An 18,039-nucleotide genomic window follows, 5' to 3' on the forward strand; every position below is an offset into this window, starting at 1 on the left:
CAACGAACAGGGCGATCATAAGAACGCCGGAAGAATGAATCACTGGACGGAGGACACGGCGGCACGCGCGAGCCTGCAGGATTCGTCCGCCTTCCACAGCCCGTCGTCGAAGTTGCACGCGTAGCCCTCGGAGTCGTATCCGCACCCGGCCGCCACCCTCCTGCCGCGCCAGCTCCTCCCCCGCGCCCGCACCAGCATGCCCCTCGCCGGCGCCCACCGCCCGCGCCTCAGCGCCGCCCACGCCCCCCCCCCCCTCCGCCGCCGTGGCGGCCGCTCCCGGCGACGGGGCTCGACAGCCTCTCGTACGACGTGGCGCCCATCGCAAGCTCGCAACCGGCCGACCGACAGGAAGCCTGCTTCTCCGCGGCTCGTGCGACGGATGACACTATGCGGTGGCGGCGACGTTGTGGGTAGGTTGGACAGGCGCTCGCAACCACGGCGGCCAGATGGAGGCGGCCTCCTCCTCCTGACCGAGCACGCCAACAGCGGCAGCCACATGGAGGGGCCGTCCCTCCTCCCGCTGCTGTCCGCTCCTCCCTCTCTCTTATCTCTTTCTCTCCCCCTCTCTCTCTACCAAGGCGGGCGCAAGGGACGGGAGGCACCCCTCACCGATCCAGAAGGCGTGCGGCAGCGGATGTAGAGGTGACGGGGCGACGAACACAACCGGCGACGGCGGCGAGGATCGGGATCGGGATGGGTAGGAAGTTGGGAGTGGGGGAGGCGGAGACGTGGGGAGGGAGTTGGGAGTGGGGGAGGCGGAGATGTGTGCGCGTATTAGCGATTTTTTTTCGTTGGCTGATTTCTGGGCCAAGTCGAACGCCGGGTGGGCTGCCTCTTTTACGCGCGGGTGGGATCGCTGGGAGGTCGAACCATCGGTAGGTCGAAATCGGTAGGTTGAACCATCACACGTTCGATCCTGCTTTAATAGTAGAGATATTTTCTTCCAGTTACACCCGAATCATCCACACACAGAACCTCATCTCCTCCCTTGCCTCATCCATCGTCTTCCTCCTTCACTTCATGTACACATTTCTATTTTCTCAACAGCTCATGTCTACATGATGCGGCCGACCCCTCCCTCCCCCACCCCCCCCCCCCCCCCCCCGGTCGCCGTCAGCCAGCCGCTCGCCCCCGACGCCGGCCGGCCCTCCGAACGTCGCTTTTTTTTTTGAACTCCTGCGACGCAATGGCCACCACCACATCTACCTCCTGCAACGCTGTAGCCCCTCCGCCCCTGATGTCGGCCAACAAGCCAAGCCTCCCCCCCCCCGCGCGCGTCAAAGCTGGACGACGACGGTGGAGACCGGAAGGTGGCGGCGCATTGACAAGTTTCCGTAACATGACCTCTTTTAAAAAAAATGGAATAAATATCATGTTGCAAAAGTTTTCTGCAACCTGAACTGTGTTGCAAAAGTTTTCTGCAACATGACCTTATTTGCAAAATTTTCTTCCACAACAGTACCTATGTTGCAGAAAGACGAAGAATAAAAATTCTGCAAGAAAGCGATTGTTTCTGACACTCGACCATTGTTTCAGGAATTAATGGGTCCAAATGTACTTTTTGCAACATAGCGATTGTTTCTGCAACTCGACCGTTGTTTCAGGAATTATTTGATGCGGAGAGGCGACGCAGCCGCGTAGATCAGATGGTTGCACGCATACATCGAACGGCCGTCGAGATGACGGATGTTTACTAAACATTCGTCGGTGGATGTGTAGCAGCCCCAAAATATTTGTAGTGCAAATACCGAATTGCAATACAAAAATTTAAACAGTGCTACTGTATGCACTTGGCCCATGGCCATGGGTGGACCATATTCAAGTGAGCCACATGAAGGCGCATAAAGATTCGTTGCCAAAAAAAAGATGCATAAAGATTCTTGCTGTAAGGTGTATTCCCTCCGTTCCTCTATATATGGTGTATTTGTTTTTTGATAAAATTTTAAAATGCAAGGTGCATTTCTTTTAATACTATATAATTTCCTTGTTAGCCCTCCTAAAAAAAGGAAAGTATCTATTTTCTGATTGTGTGTATCTCTCCTTATAGAAAAAGAAGGAAACTATCTCTTTATCGATTGCATGTATCTCATATGATTCACTTTCCACTAACCAACAAATTTTCCAAGGGTAATTTAGTCTTAGCCTGTCTATAATTATGTGCATTGGTCACTGTGCTAAAAATAATACATCTTACATAAAGGAACGGACGGAGTATTTCCCAATCGACAATCGTATACATACCGTACGCGTAAATAAAAAAGAAAAATTAGTCTAAACACAGTTTATTAACGATTAAAGCCCCAAAGCACACGAAAAAGCAGAGCGGCACCCGGGCTCCCGTGAGCCCGGTATTTTTTTTATTACCAAAATACCATTTTCACATACTAAAAAAATCTGAAAAAAGCATATACATGGATACGTATTTGTAATATACGTGTATAAATTTTCACTAATGTTTATGTTTTTATGTAGCGTATAAAAAAAACAAATACACAGATTAAAATGGGCCTTATTTTTGTTGTATTTGGGCCAGATTTTTTTTTTTTGTGTAGAATGCAAAAAGCCAAATTACTTGATGAAACTTTTTACATACTAAACTACCATGTATATGTATTTGTATACAAAAAATTGATATTTTTTGAAGCTTTTAAATATATATTACTTTTTAAAAAAAATACCGGGCTCACTGGAGCCCGGCCTTTAGGTCCAGGGTATCTAGGAGCCACACTTGGCGTTCAAAAGAAAGGCCTAAAATGTGCTTCAATATTCGTATCACGTCCCTTGAAGATGAAAGAACATGTAGTATATTGTTCGGCAGTTGATCTAATCTCCTTCACATTGCCAGCGTAAACGGCTCCCGTGCCATTGTTGATGTTTGTAACCACATCCTGGCAATTAGAGGCTATTATCACATGTGTTAATGAGAGATCTAAGGAAAGTGAGAGAGCCTCCCGGCATGCTAATGCCTGGAGTAAAGCAGGATCCTTCATACCATTGCATCTTAGGGCATGTACAATGGAGGCAGCACCAAGTCATCTACATAGATAAACTGAAATGAAGCTACTAGTCTATGTCACAATCACCCAATGAAAGCTACTCCCTTCAATGACATGATCACACTTTTTCTTTTACAGCTACATTTCAACACATGCAACCTTCAGTACATTTAAACTTTACCATCAACCTTTTGAATCAACAATATCAACAAGCTTACACACTGAAAGTCATAAAAAAAACTTGATCCCCAAACAAAAAAGCAACAATTTTGATATCCAAACGATATCAACAATTATGTTTTGACCATGATAGAGAACATCCCACAACAATAGAACATTCTTACCAGCAATTTTTTATATCCAAAATATAACAACAAGTATTTCTTGACCATGACACAAAAAAACTCACAATAATAGAACAATCTTAAGGTTTCCAAGCACAAGAGAAGATTTGTAAACACGCATATCATATTTATTCAAAGTTCAAACTGAATTTGTTGGTGTATCCGTTGGCCCTTCTCGTTCAAAACAAAACAGTCTCACATCTTCTATGCTTCCTTGCACATGAAGCTCCCCTTTGCTGCACACATATCTACAGAACATCCATAACAAGGAAGACACATGTTAGAGTATATTTAGAACTAGCATGTCACAAACTATGTGGAAAACAGAGGAAATACATATCTACAGTTTGGTTTTAGTCAAGGAAATACATATCTACAGTTTAGTTCAAAATGTAGTAACTCCAAATGAATATCAACAATTTCTAGCATGGCGCATATCTACAGAGCATCCATAATAGTTTGGTTTGAAAGACAAATGAATATCAACGGTTAGTTTATCTCCAAATGGCCGACACGCAAGCAGTACAATCAGGTTTAGCATCCAACTTTAGCACTCAAGTTCAGGTTTGCACTTACAAAAACAAAGACAAAACAGGTTTAGCATCCAACCTTTGCACTCAAGTTCAGGTTTGGCTTCAATTAACTACCAACGTTAGCAGATAAGTTGAGCAGGTTTCAATCAGCTTACGGAACACACACAACATCTAAACAAAGGAGAGACGAACAAGTTGGACCACATACCTTCTATCCCTCCTTGAAAAGTTGATCCCCCAATCTCGTGACAGCCCTCACATGCATCTCCTTTGCCCATGGCTCCATTGTTGTAGTGTCGGCACTCAACATTTGTGTAAACTTATCAAACAACTTGGTTCTTTCCTCAGCTAACTTTGCCACAGTCCTCTCCTTTGCTGCCTCATATGCAAGTCGGTTAGCTTCTACCTTCTGAGCAGATAAACGACTCTGCAATTCCATCATCTCATTCGTTTGGACCTTAGTATCAGCTTGTGCTTGTAGGAAGGCCTCAATCTGTTCTTTCATGTCATTCATCTCACTAGGGGCTTCCTTCTCTTTTCCTGTAGTTTTCTTCGCCCTCTTTGTTCCTGGGGGACGCTGAGCATTCTCAGTTGGTGTTAGCGCTGACCTCTTTGTTCCATCTCCTTCCGTGTATACATGAATCTTCCACTTTTGGCTGTCTTTCACAGCTTTCCACCAATGCACATATATGAACTGGTGTCCATTGCGGCTGTGGTACAGGTCTAGAGCACTTCTGCCGGGTCAATGATGTCATCTTCGAACTCGTCGGAACTCGATTGTGACATATTGCAAGTTGAGCTACAATTTAAATATCAAGTAGTAAGAATTATGCACACAACTACACCTGGAACTATAATCTTGGACATGGCCATTTTCGAAGTTATTAATCAAAATAGTAACAAGCATTCCACAAATAAAGAAAGCAAAATCCTAACATAACAGATACTTCAACATATACTTCTACTAACTAACTTCAACCTATACTTCTACTAATAGATTTCCTGTTAGCAAGAGAGTATTTTGCCAACACGCGTTCATGAAGTGTAGAAATAAAATCCTAACATGAAGTATATATCCTTGCCTATATATTTGCCTGAGATGCTAATCTTGCATAAGAGTGCATGTTACTAGTCTGATTGATCCTGAATAAATAAATAAATAACTATATGAACAGCTCGGGAGGCAGAGTAATTGGACTGGAGCTTAGTACTTGGAGCTGCTAGTGCAAAAAACAAAGTTGCAGTTCAAAATCTATGCTTGAACAGATTCAGTAAATTAATTTACCTGCGCCCCAAAATATATGTGACCAAATGCCTAGCCTTGTCAAAATATTCGCCTAAGATGCTAATCTTGCTTGACTAGACAGAACGTGAATTAGTTTGGTATTTGAATCACACATAACTATACTGCTTAACAATCACACATAACTATAAAGTGATAGAAATATCTGAATCCTAGTAATATGCAGCAGCACCAGCATCAGCAAAACGAGGCTGCAAATCACATACAAGAGAAATATCTGAATCCTAGTAATATGCAGCAGCACCAGCACCAGCACCAGCAAATCGAAGCAGCAAATCACATACAAGAGAAATATCTGAATCCTAGTAATATGCAGCAGCACCAGCACCAGCAAAACGAGGCAGCAAATCACATACAAGCAGCAGCACCAGCAAAACGAGGCAACAGATCACAATAGCAGACCAAATTCGTTTACTGAACCAGATTCAGTTGAGCAACTAACAGGAAGAAACAGAGGAAATCAGTACCTGCAGGACGACGCCGACGGCACGCTGAGGACGGGGGTGAGGACGAGGACGGCAGGCTGAGGTCGACGCCGACGGCAGGCTCAGGGCTCCTCTCGTTCGACGGCGGGCTGACGACGGCGGGCTCCTCTCGTTCAGATCAGATCTTCCCCCGATTCGCCCTCCCTTCCCCTGATTCGCGCCGCCTTGCCTTCTCCCGATTCGTGCCGCCTTGCCTTCTCCCGATTCGCGCCCTCCCTCGATTCCCGCGGTTTTTGATGCGTGGTCCACACCGCGTCGCCCGAGCGAGGCGCCGGATCCACACCGCGTCGCCCGAGCGGCTGCTTGGTGCTTTTGTCAGGGAAGAAATCGGCTCTTCTGCAGGAGCCCGTTTTGTTCGGCAAGCAACAGGTTTGGAGGAGGTGGCATCGGACATGTAGACGTGGGAGATGAGGCAATGGTCCAGAGTGGAGCGGTGTACATTCTCTTAGCTGAGGAGCCTGTGTGGTCCCCCCATGTGCCCTGCCCTGCATCCTTATCTTTTGCCCACGCGCTCCTCTTCTTGCTTATCTCCTTCCTCCTTCCACTTGAGATGCGAGCTTCGTCTCCTCTTCACGTGCTCTTCTTCTTTCTTATCTCCTTTCCTCCACGGGAGTTGCAAGCAGCGTCGCACTCCAACGAGCCGGTGATGCTGCAACGGCGTTTGAAGAAGTCAATGGCGGTTATGGAGAGGGTGCGCCGGTGCTATGACCAGGTAGTTGCAGCAATGGTCGGCGACGACCGGCTGCAGTAAGGCCCACTGCTCGCCTGCTCGGTAGAAGGAGGGGTTGCGGTAGCGGTGACTGGCGGCAAGCCGGCTACGACAACACCGGCTGCCGCGAGAGGGAGTTGCAGCAGCGCTGACCGGTGGCGAACTCGGTTGCAGCAACGCAGATTGCTGCGACGAGGGGTTGGCAGTCCGTGCTCCAAGTGGCCGCTGGTGCGGCGATGGCACCGCCATGCTGCGACAGCACCGTCGCGCTGTGAGCCGGTGCCGCGACGGCCGTTGACAAGGCTACGAGCCGGTGTTCCAACTTCCAACGCCATGGCCGCTGTGAGCCAGTGCTGCGACGGTCGTCGACGGGCTACGCCCCGGTGTTGCAATGCCATGGTCACTGCAAGATGGTGCTATGACGCCATGGGTGCCCCCAGAACGGCTGTTGCCAGTACTGGCAGATTATTCCATACCACCGGGGATGCTTCGAAGCGATGCTCGTCGCCGACGTGTCGTGTGTGCGCGGGGTGTTGCAAGCCACCTCACCGGTGCTCGCCGCCGATGCTGCAACACCACTGTCTACTGCGAGCTCGCCGGCAATGGAGGCTGGCCATGCAACGAGCACTACTGCGAGGGGGCGAGTGCTACAACAACTTCATGCAAAGTCCAGTGGCCGATGAGCGGGGCATCGGTGCTGCGAGCTCGAGGCGCCCCAGCGCCGCTGCTGCGAACGCGAACGACATCCGTCCATGGTCGTTGTGTGTTTGTGTTGACTTCCATCCAGTGGCTATGAATGCATAGATCGTACAGTGGGGAAGGAGGTTGTCTTCTGGCTAGCTACACCCGATTGCTGCCTAGCACGCGCCATAAATTAATCAATTTCGATGCATATAAGGCGCAATCCCTCCCAGCATGTTTAGATCTCTTTTGTAGCCCACTTATTCTAACGTGCACATGCATGATGAATCCCATTTGGGGACGTGATGTTTTTGCAACCGAGCTTAAATGAGCTCGGATGAACAGTAAAATCATAAGATATTTAAAAAATGTTCAAAAAATCTGAATTTTCTAATGACAAACTTTGAAAAAAAATTATGAGCTCGCAAAGTTTCGTAATGAGATTACAATCGTGAAAGTCGTGACAAAAAAAAAACAAAATCGAAACTCTGAGAAATCTACTTTTGAAAGCATTTTGGAGCACTAATTTTGTTTTTTGTTAGTACTTCCACAAATAAAATTTCGTACTGAAATTTTGCGAACTCTTAGAACATTCGTTAAAGTTTGTCGTAAAAAATCAGATTTTTTAAACATTTGTAAACATTTTATGATTTTAATGTTCATCCAAGGTCATTTGAGCTTGGGTATAGAAGGGCACTTTCTCCATTTGACGCTTATAGCGCTAAATAAAGTATAATTTGTATGTGGCTCATACCACTTTGATCGGTTACTTCGTTAATAGGGAGACCTATACACGTAGCATAGTGCGATCCCATCAGAAGCTCCTCCCAATTTTAGGAATCTTCCAGCCTCACTTTCGGGAAACTTCTGGAAGCTTACACCCTATTTTTTGTTTTGCTTTTATTGCCCTTTTTTCGTTTTTCTTTTCTTTCCTTCTTTTTTAACCTTTTTCCACTTAAAACATGAACTTTTGAAATATGCAAACATTTTTAGATTCATGAAATTTTGAAAAAGTGTGAAGATTTTTTAAATTCATGAAAGTTTTTAATTGATTAATATTCTGTAAAGTGCCTGAACATTTGAGTAATCGTAATCCTTTTTGAATCCATGAAAAAATTCACAAAGTTTTTTCAAATTCATAAATATTTACAAATCCTTGAATGTTTTTTATTTTGTGAACAAAAATCCGTGAACTTTGGAATTCGAGATTTTTTTCAAATTTAAGAACTTTGTTGGGATAATGAATATCCTAGAATCTCCCATGTTTATTATAAACATCTCGCCGGTGATAACGTTGACCTGTTAAATTTAAAGTATTTTTGATGGCTTATGTTTAATAAATGTTTCTCAAATAAACGTTTAATAAATTAATCCACCTCGATTTATATAAGGCTCAGTCAAACCCAATCCATCCCTACAAGTTTTGGTCTGTTCCATGGCCCACTTATTCTCACGTACACATGCATGATGAAACATAATTGGTGCTAATATATACTTCCTCCATTCCTAAATATAAGACCTTTTAGAGATTGTACTATAAACTACATACGGATCTAAATAGACATATTTTAGAGTATAGATTCACTCATTTTGTTCCGTATGTAGTCTTCTAGTAAAAATCCCTAAAAGGTCTTATATTTTGGAACGGAGGGAGTAGTATAATTTGTACGTGGTGCAAACCCCTTCCATCGATTACTTTGTTAACATGCCTGCTCATATAGCTTAGCATAGTGCAATCCCATTGGAAGCACCTCTCGATTTTAGCAAGATTCCAGAAGCTTCCAGGCCCGGTTTTGGGAAGCTTTTGGAAGCTTCCACCCTATTTTTTATGTTGTTACCCAGTTTGTTTGTTTATTTTTCTGTTTTTCTTTTTCCATTAAAAACCATGATTTTGTGTCAAATGTGCAATACAAAAAGTAAAATACGAGTCAAAATAAGGAAGTATGCTAAAAAATCTCAAATTAATCACACATATTTGGCCATTAATTACGCGGGCGCTTTATATTTGAGTATTTCTTTGATGGCTCACTTTTAATAAATTAATCCACCTCGATGCATATAAGGCCCAATCCCTCCTAGCATGTTTAGATCTCTTTTGTAACCAACTTATTCTCACATACACGTTCATGTTGAATCCTATTTGTCAATTATAGCATCAAATAAAGTATAATTCGTATGTGCCGCATACCCCTTCCACCGATCACTTTGTTAATAGGCTATCCCAGGTAGCGTAGCATAATGCTATCCCGTTCTAACCTCCTCCCAAATTTTACCCTTTTTTTTTTTTTCTTTTTTCTTTTATTTCATTTCATTTTTCTTTTTATGGTTCCTCTTTTATTTGAAAAACATGAAATTTAAAATTGCACAAAGTTGTTTTCGATTCAGAAACTTATAGTGCACAAAGTTTGGACAAAAGTGCGAACATTTTTTTAACTTAATGAAGGTTTTCGAAATGAACATTTTTTGTAAAATTCATTAACTTTAGAAAAAATTGCAAACCTTTTCAAAACGACAAAAAATATCAAATTCACAAATATTGTTCAATCCATGAATGTATTTAATTCTATGGAATTTTTTTAATCCAAGAACTTTTTTGAATCCATGAACTTTCTGCAAATCTGCAAACTTTTTTCAAATCTTTGGTCCTTTTACAAATTTGTGCTTTTCGACTTCATGAATTTTCTTTGAATTCACAATTTTGTTGAATTCGTGAACATATTTGCGAAGGATAAGTGGTTCAAGCGTACCGGCGAAAAATATCTTGCAAGCCAGCGGACAGTGATCTAACCGAGCGAGCGCTAGCGAAATCTATTTTTGGGCTCAGCCCATTTAAGCACGAAGATGAGCGCTACCGTACGAACCGGCGGCGATTAGGAGGTCTCCACGTTCACGGTGCTTGTGGTTAAAAAATGCCAAGCCATCATATGGGGACAATATTTTCCTTACACCATTTTATATAGCAACATACGCATAGTATTTTTATAGCACTTCTATATGCCTACAATGCATCATCAAGTTTTTGAGACCCATTGTTTCTAGATCTATTGCTCAATTGTACTTATCCACTAGACTAAGGATGATAAGGTGATACTATTATATGGTTTATATCATATTTAACGAGAACTTTATAAAAACACCATGAATAAAATAGGAACCATCATCGGCCACTAAGTATCTAGCGACTCCAAACCTTGGAAAGGTAACATCTTTAAGCATTTTCATAGAAGTATTATGATAAATACTATTAGTTGTAATAGTTTCTACCCATTTAATAAAATAATCAAAAGCAACTAGAATACGAGTATAACCATGCGAGGGAGAAAAATGTCCCTTGTAATCAAAACCCAAGCATCAAATGGTTCAATAACAAATGAATAATTCATATGCATTTCTTAATGTTTGCTAATATTACCTACTCTTTGTGATTCATCACAACAAAGGAACTTCTTATGCACAACTTTGAAGAAACTAGGCCAATAGAAACCACATAACCTTGTGCACAGTTCTGTCTCCAGCAAGGTGCCTCCATATGAATCAGAGTGGCACTTTATCAAGATGTGTCCATGCTCATGCTCAGATACACAACGTCTAATAAACATATAATCATTCTATATATAGATGTGAGTCATCCCAAAAGTAATTTATTAAATTAAAAAAAGTTTTTGTTTTGTTTTGTTGTTAGGTGTACTTAGGTGATATATATTTAGCAAGAATGTAATTAGCATAATATGCATATCAAGTGTTATAACGAGAAGAAGAGGCATTTTTAACAGCTAGTTGCTCATGAGAAAACTATTGTTAACGGGTATTGGGTGATCCAGAATATTTTCCATTCTAGACAAGTTACGTGTGACATGATTATCAACCTCCTTTCTATCAACAATATGCAAATCAAACTCATGTAATAAAATCACCCAACTAATCAAACTAGGTTTAGCATATTTCTTATTCATAAGATATTTAATAGCAACGTGATAAGTGTGAGTAGTAACTTTAAATCAACTATATAAGGTTTGAACTTATCACAAGAAAACACAAGTGCTACGTATTCCTTCTCAGTAGTAGCATAATTTATTTGAGTACTATCCAAGGTCTTACTAGAATAATGAATAACGGTTAATTACTTATAAACTCTTTGACCAAGAGCAACACCAAGCATAATCACCATCATCACACACAGTATTTTTTAGGTGGGGCGGTATCTTAAGAAAAAAAAATGTAAAAGCAACATAAATATTACACACCAACAGCGCATACCAATATTTTTAAGCAAAAAAATGACACTAAATTCCAGAAAAAATACCTCTACCATTCGTGATCTTTGCTATCCCTTCCATATTCACCTTCTGGCCGCCCGAAACTAGCACTCACGTGGCGCTCCCGCTGGCCGCCAACGCCGGGAATGACGCGCTGTCCTGCTGGGTGCCGGCCACGCACAAGCTACTAGCCGTGGGGAACTGGCCGTCGCCTGTGCTCAGCTAGGGTCCGTCCTGCTCCTGGCCCTGGCTGTGCGTGTTGGCTCCCGCTCGTCCGGGCGTGGCGGCTTGGACGAACGAGTGGATCCAGCCTTCGAGCGATGTTGTGCGGGTGCGCCTGTGGGCTGTGCTACTGCCCAATAAGGTATCCACGCTAAATCACGGTCCAATAAAATGTGTTATGATGTCAGATCAGCTGTATGTACGTATACTTAGTACAAAATTGTCAGAAATCAAGGTAGGGCGAGCGCCACACCTCGCCCTACCGCGTCCTCCACCTGTGATCACACATAATTTCAAAAGGTAAATTTCAATCTGTTGGTTAAACAATAGGGACACTTATTTCAAAGGCTTCTACATAATCATCATTAAAAAACAAATGTAATATCCTTTTGTAAGAGATTACCAAGTGGCCTAGTAATTTTACTAAAGTCCTACACAAACCTTCTATAGAAACCCGCATGACCGAGAAAGCTTCTTATACCTTTGATATATTTAGGTCATATGACATTTTCTCAATAGCGTCAACTTTAACTTTGTCTAGTTCAATGCCTCTTTCACAAATTTTATGGCCGAGGACAACACCTTCGTTCACCATAAAGTGACACTTCTTCTAGTTCAAGAAAAGACTAGTCTCTTCCAATCGCTACAAGACTCTATCAAGATTGCTCAAATGATCCTCAAAAGAAGTTCCGTATACAGAGAAATCATCCATGAAATACTCAACATCATTCTCAAAAAATTTACCGAATATAGTAGTCATACATGTTTGGAAAGTAGAAGGTGCATTAGGTAAACTAAAAGGCATATGTTTATAAGAATATGTTCCAAAATGACAAGTAAAAGTAGTTTTCTCTTGATCTTCAAGTGCAACATGTATTTGAGAAAAACTAGATTAACCATCTAGGAAACAAAAATGTGTATGCTGAGATAACCTTTCTAACATTTGATCAAAGAAAGGCAACGAATAATGATCTTTCCTAGTGTATTTCTCTAATTTCGTGAAATCAATTACCATCATGTAACGAGTGACAATTCTTTGTGGCATAAATTTATTTTTATCATTAGGAACAACAGTAATGCCCCCTTTCTCGGATACACCATGAACAAGACTTAGCCATCTATTATCAACTATAGGATAAATTATACCTTCCTCCAGAAGCTTTAATATTGCCGTTCATACCACATCCTTCATCTTACGACGATCGACAATAGGTTTAGCATCAGGCCCCATATGAATTTTATGTTGACACATAGTAGGACTAATGCTATTGAGATCATCATGAGTATATCCAACTGCATCTCGGTGCTTCATTAGAGTTTTCAATAATCTCTTTTCCCCGAGCACTAAGAGGTTAGCATTCATAATGACATGATATATTCTCTTCCATCAAGGTAAACATATTTCAAAGTCTCGGGGAGTTTCTTTAATTCAAACACTAGGTCACCCTTAGGTGCATAAGGTTCTCCCAAAACTTCAGCAGTAAAATTATGCTTAGGGATAGGTTCTTGCCTAAAGAATATTGCTCTAAAGGATTAGTAGGAGCCACATCAATAGAGGCAAAACCAATAATATCATCTTTGTTAGTTAAATCTTTAGTATGTGTGGCTTTAACTAACTGTTTGCTTGTTGAACATCGACTGACACTCATTTCACTCATATAAATTCTTATTAATTATTGTAACGCACTTCTTATATTTTATAACTACTAATTTTCATTAATCTTAAATAATATGGTGTGTGTATGTGGATCAAGGTTCAAACTATAATTTATGTATGAAATGCAATATGATGACACGATCTAGGTAATATGTTATAATTCAATTATGTCGGCTTGCAACAATAGCAGTGGCGAGCGGTAGAAAATGACCTCCACAACGATGGGCAAATCCTGTGGCGGGAAACACCGAGTGTTGTGGCAGGCAAGACCTAGAGCCCGCCACTACTCCTGGCCTAACAGTGACGGGTGGGTGTCCGCCAGTGATGGTGTTCTAGTAGTAGAGGGAGGTCAGTGGCGGGCGGCCCTGGGAGCCTTTCCGGCCACTTCTGAGCTTTTCCTACCCACCACAGTTGGGCATTTCTCTAGTAGTGGATGTGGTTTCTTTGTATTGCTTGAGTTTACTTTGTCTACATCATGTCACCTTGCCCCCAAGAATTACTCTATTTCATAATTAATACTCTAGATGCATGATGGGTAGCGGTTAACGAGTGAAGTAGTAATAATAGATGTAGACACGAGTCGGTAGCTACTTGCTTATGGACGAGATGCATATATACATGATCATTGCCTTGAATAAGATGTAATAGCTATGCGCTATTATCTCAATTGCCCAATAGTAATTTATCTATCCAATGTATGCTATTTTCAAGAGAGAAGCCTATGGCAAAAAATATGGCACGTGGGTCAACTCAAATTATATTATAAAAACTATAAAAATATTGCTGCCATATATTTTCTGTAATTTACTTTTATATTTATGTCATCTATCTATCAGTATTTAATCGTTGCAAGTAACGGGTTCAAGGGGCTTGATAACCCTCTTGCCCGCGTTGTGTGCAAGTGTTTGGTTCGGTATGTGGAGGTGCTGATGACGGGAGTTTGCTTAATACTTCTATTGGTTGGATAACCTTGGTTCTCACTGTGGAAAATACTTATCTCTACCGTGTTGCATCTTCTCTCCTCTTCGAGGAAAATTCCAATGCAGTTTACAAGTAGGAGTCATTGCTTTTCGGTTTCACCAAACCGAGTCTCTGTTGTACCGAGTTCTTAGGGTTTGGCATAGGTTCTGTGTGGGGCTAACTCGGTGGGACCAAAATGGAAATCTTGGTTCCATCGGTTTTGGTAGTTTAGGGTTTTGGACATAAACTTTTGTGATAATTTGGTTGAGTCTTTTGGTGGCATATCTGTAAGCACTTGAGCAACCAGATCATCACTAGTACTTCATACCCTTTTAATAGTATTGGCTTTTCTATGTACTCAATTGTGATTGCACACATAAAACAAATTGTAGTGTCTTGAAGCTTTTGCCAATAGGGGTTCTTAGCATCTTAGCGGATCCTTCTCGTGAAATATACTTGATAGGCTCATTAGTTGAATGAACTATATGTTGTTTATTGCTGCCATATATATTCTTTAATTTACTTTTAGATTTATATCATCTATCTATCAATATTTAATCCTTGCAAGCATTAGTAGAAAAATGGCTAGCCACAACTCTCGTTTGTGGCGCGCTATTTCTCACCAACGCTCGCACTAATATTTTAAAATAGTACCGACATCGGCCAAATTCGCACGCCATAGCTATTTGCTTAGTGCTCGCGTTGCCAAATTAGGCCCATCATGGCTCGTTAGGCCCATTAGGCCCACACGAGCACTAGGCTCCCGAACGACGCAGCTTATCGTCCTTTCGTCCTCCTCTCGATCCCAACTCCACCCCGTCCTCCTTTTGATCCCCGCCGTCGCGCCGCCCGACGTCTCTGCCGCTCCACGAGACGTCACCACCGCCTCCACCCGACGCCGTCGTGCCTCCGCTAGATGCCACCACCGCCTCCGCGCTCCTTCGCCTGACGCCGCCACCGCCTCCGCGCGCCTCCGCCCGACGCCCCCGAGCACCTCTGCGGCAAGTTCGACGTCCCCTCCCTTAAGTTCTTGATTGAACCATCAACAGAGAAAGGGTGGAAACATCCGAACATCCATTAAATTCCTCACTTCTCCTTATATTTCTAAGGAATCTTGGAAGGTCAATTCTAAGGAACAACGGGTTAGTCTTTGTAAAATCATCCGCATAAATTTCAAGAAGCCGAATAAGTTTGTCAACATTAAACTTGGCAAAGTATTGAAGAACCCAAAAGTATTGTGCATGGTTGGCAAATACTCTAGTATCAAACTTAGGTCCGAGGTATTTTATATTATGCACAGAAAATACTGTGGTTCGGCAAATACTCTAGTATCAAAACCACGGTTTTTAGGCACAACCAAACAACCCTTTGTAAATAAAATTATAGTAATCTGAAAAACTGCAGTATTTTTAGAATATCTTTAAAATATTTTGCTATCAAACAAGGCCTTAGGTTGTGTTCGATAGCTAAGTATTATATAAATCAAAGTATCCAAAACAACAGTAAATTTATCTCTAGGTACATGATACCATGGTTTTGCCATCAGAGAGTATTTTAAAGTATTCACAATACATAAAACTTGTTTGGTCGTTGCCGCAAAGCACATTATTAGTTGTTGCTGCAAAACACAGTATTATTGTTTCCGTTGAGATTTTGTAGCTAGCTAGCTGGATATCCCTGATGACGTGTGATACGTCCATTTTACATCATGCTTTCATTTTGATATTTTTTGCTTTATGGGCTGTTATATTACTTTATGGTACCATATTTATGCCTTTTCTCTCTTATTTTGCAAGGTTTATTTGAAGAGGGAGAATTCAGGCAGCTGGAATTCTGGACTGGAAAAGGAGCAAATCTTAGTCCACTATTCTGCGCATCTTCAAATGCCCTGAAAATTTACGTGGAATTTTTTGGGATTATATAAAAAATACTGGGCGAAAGAAGTACCAGAGGGGAGCTACCAGGGCGCCACAAGCCTCATAGCCGCCACCACCCCCTAGTGGCGGTTGGCAAGCTTGTGGGCTCCCTGACGGCCCACTGGCCCCCCTCTTTTGCTATATGAAGGGTTTCGTTCCAGAAAAAATCAATCGGGAGCTTTTTCGTGGTTTTGCCGCCGCCACGAGGCAGAACTTGAGCACATCCAATCTAGAGCTCCGGCAGGACGATCCTGCCGGGGAAACTTCCCTCCCGGAGGGGGAAATCGTCGCCATCGTCATCACCAACACTCCTCTCGTCGGAGGGGAGGCATCTTCATCAACATCTTCATCGGCACCATCTCCTCTCCAATCCCAAGTTCATCTCTTGTAACCAATATCCGTCTCACGACTCCGATTGGTACTTGTAAGGTTACTGGTAGTGTTGATTACTCTTTGTAGTTGATGCTAGTTGGATTACTTGGTGGAAGAGTTTATGTTCAGATCCTTGATGCTATTCATTACACCTCTGATCATGATTATGATTATGCTTTGTGAGTAGTTACTTTTGTTCCTGAGGACATGGGATAAGTCATGCTAATAATAGTCATGTGAATTTGGTATTCGTTCGGTATTTTGATATGCTGTATGTTGTCTTTTTCTCTAGTGGTGTTATGTGAACGTCGACTACATAACACATCACCATATTTGGGCCTAGAGGAAGGCATTGGGGAGTAGTAAGTAGATGATGGGTTGCTGGAGTGACAGAAGCTTAAACCCCAGTCTATGCGTTGCTTTGTAAGGGGCTGATTTGGATCCACTAGTTTAATGCTATGTTTAGACGTTGTCTTAATTCTTCTTTCGTAGTTGCGGATGCTTGCGAGAGGGGTTAATCATAAGTGGGATGCTTGTCCAAGTAAGGACAGTACCCAAGCGCCGGTCCACCCACATATCAAACTATCAAAGTAACGAACGCGAATCATATGAACATGATGAAACTAGCATGACAGAAATTCCCGTGTGTCCTCGGGAGCGTTTTTCCTCCTATAAGACTTTGTTGAGGCTTGTCCGTTGCTACAAAAGGGATTAGGCCACTTGCTGCACCGTTTCTACTACTTGTTACTTGTTACTTTTCGCTTGCTATGTTTCACCTCACTATACCATCACTTGTTACCGCTAGTTTCAGTGCTTGCAGTTATTACCTTGCTGAAAACTGTTTACCAGAGCCTTCTGCTCCTCGTTGGGTTCGACACTCTTACTTATCTAAAGGACTAAGATTGATCCCCTATACTTATGGGTCATCAATACTCTTTTCTGGTGCCGTTGCCAGGGAGTGAAGTGCCTTTGGTAAGTGGAAATTGGTAAGGAAACATTTTTATACTATGCTGAAATTTATTGTCACTTGTCACTATGGAAATTGTTCCTTTGAGGAGTTTGTTCGGGGTATCTTCACCACGAACGGAAGCACGAGGAGTTGTTCCTCAACCTGAGGTACCTACTGAAAATATCTTTTATGAAATTCCTTTGGGTATGCTTGAGAAACTCCTGGCTAATCCTTTTACAGGAGATGGATCTTCACATCGAGACTTGCATCTGATCTATGTAGATGAAGTTTGTGGTTTATTTAAGCTTGCAGGTTTGCCCGAGGATGAGGTAAAGAAGAAAGTATTTCCTTTATCTTTGAAGGATAAGGCGTTGACATGGTATAGGCTATGTGATGATACTGGATCATGGGACTACAATCGGTTGAAATTGGAATTTCATCAAAAGTTTTATCCTATGCATTTAGTACATCGTGATCGGAACTTTATTTATAACTTTTGGCCTCGTGACAGGGAAAGCATAGCTCAAGCTTGGGGGAGGCTTAAATCAATGCTATATTCATGCCCCAATCATGAGCTCTCGAGAGAAATTATCACTCAAAACTTTTATGCTCGGCTTTCTCATGTAGATCGTACCATGCTTGACACTTCTTGTACC

General features: G+C 42.3%; 1 pseudogene; it reads right to left on the minus strand.

Annotated features, from left to right (window-relative positions):
- Positions 1 to 320, minus strand: LOC123406118 (annotated as a pseudogene).
- Between the last annotated feature and the right edge of the window lie 17,719 nt (positions 321 to 18,039).

Source organism: Hordeum vulgare, chromosome 6H, assembly GCF_904849725.1.
Source record: "Hordeum vulgare subsp. vulgare chromosome 6H, MorexV3_pseudomolecules_assembly, whole genome shotgun sequence".
In the NCBI taxonomy this organism is placed as follows: Eukaryota; Viridiplantae; Streptophyta; class Magnoliopsida; order Poales; family Poaceae; genus Hordeum; species Hordeum vulgare.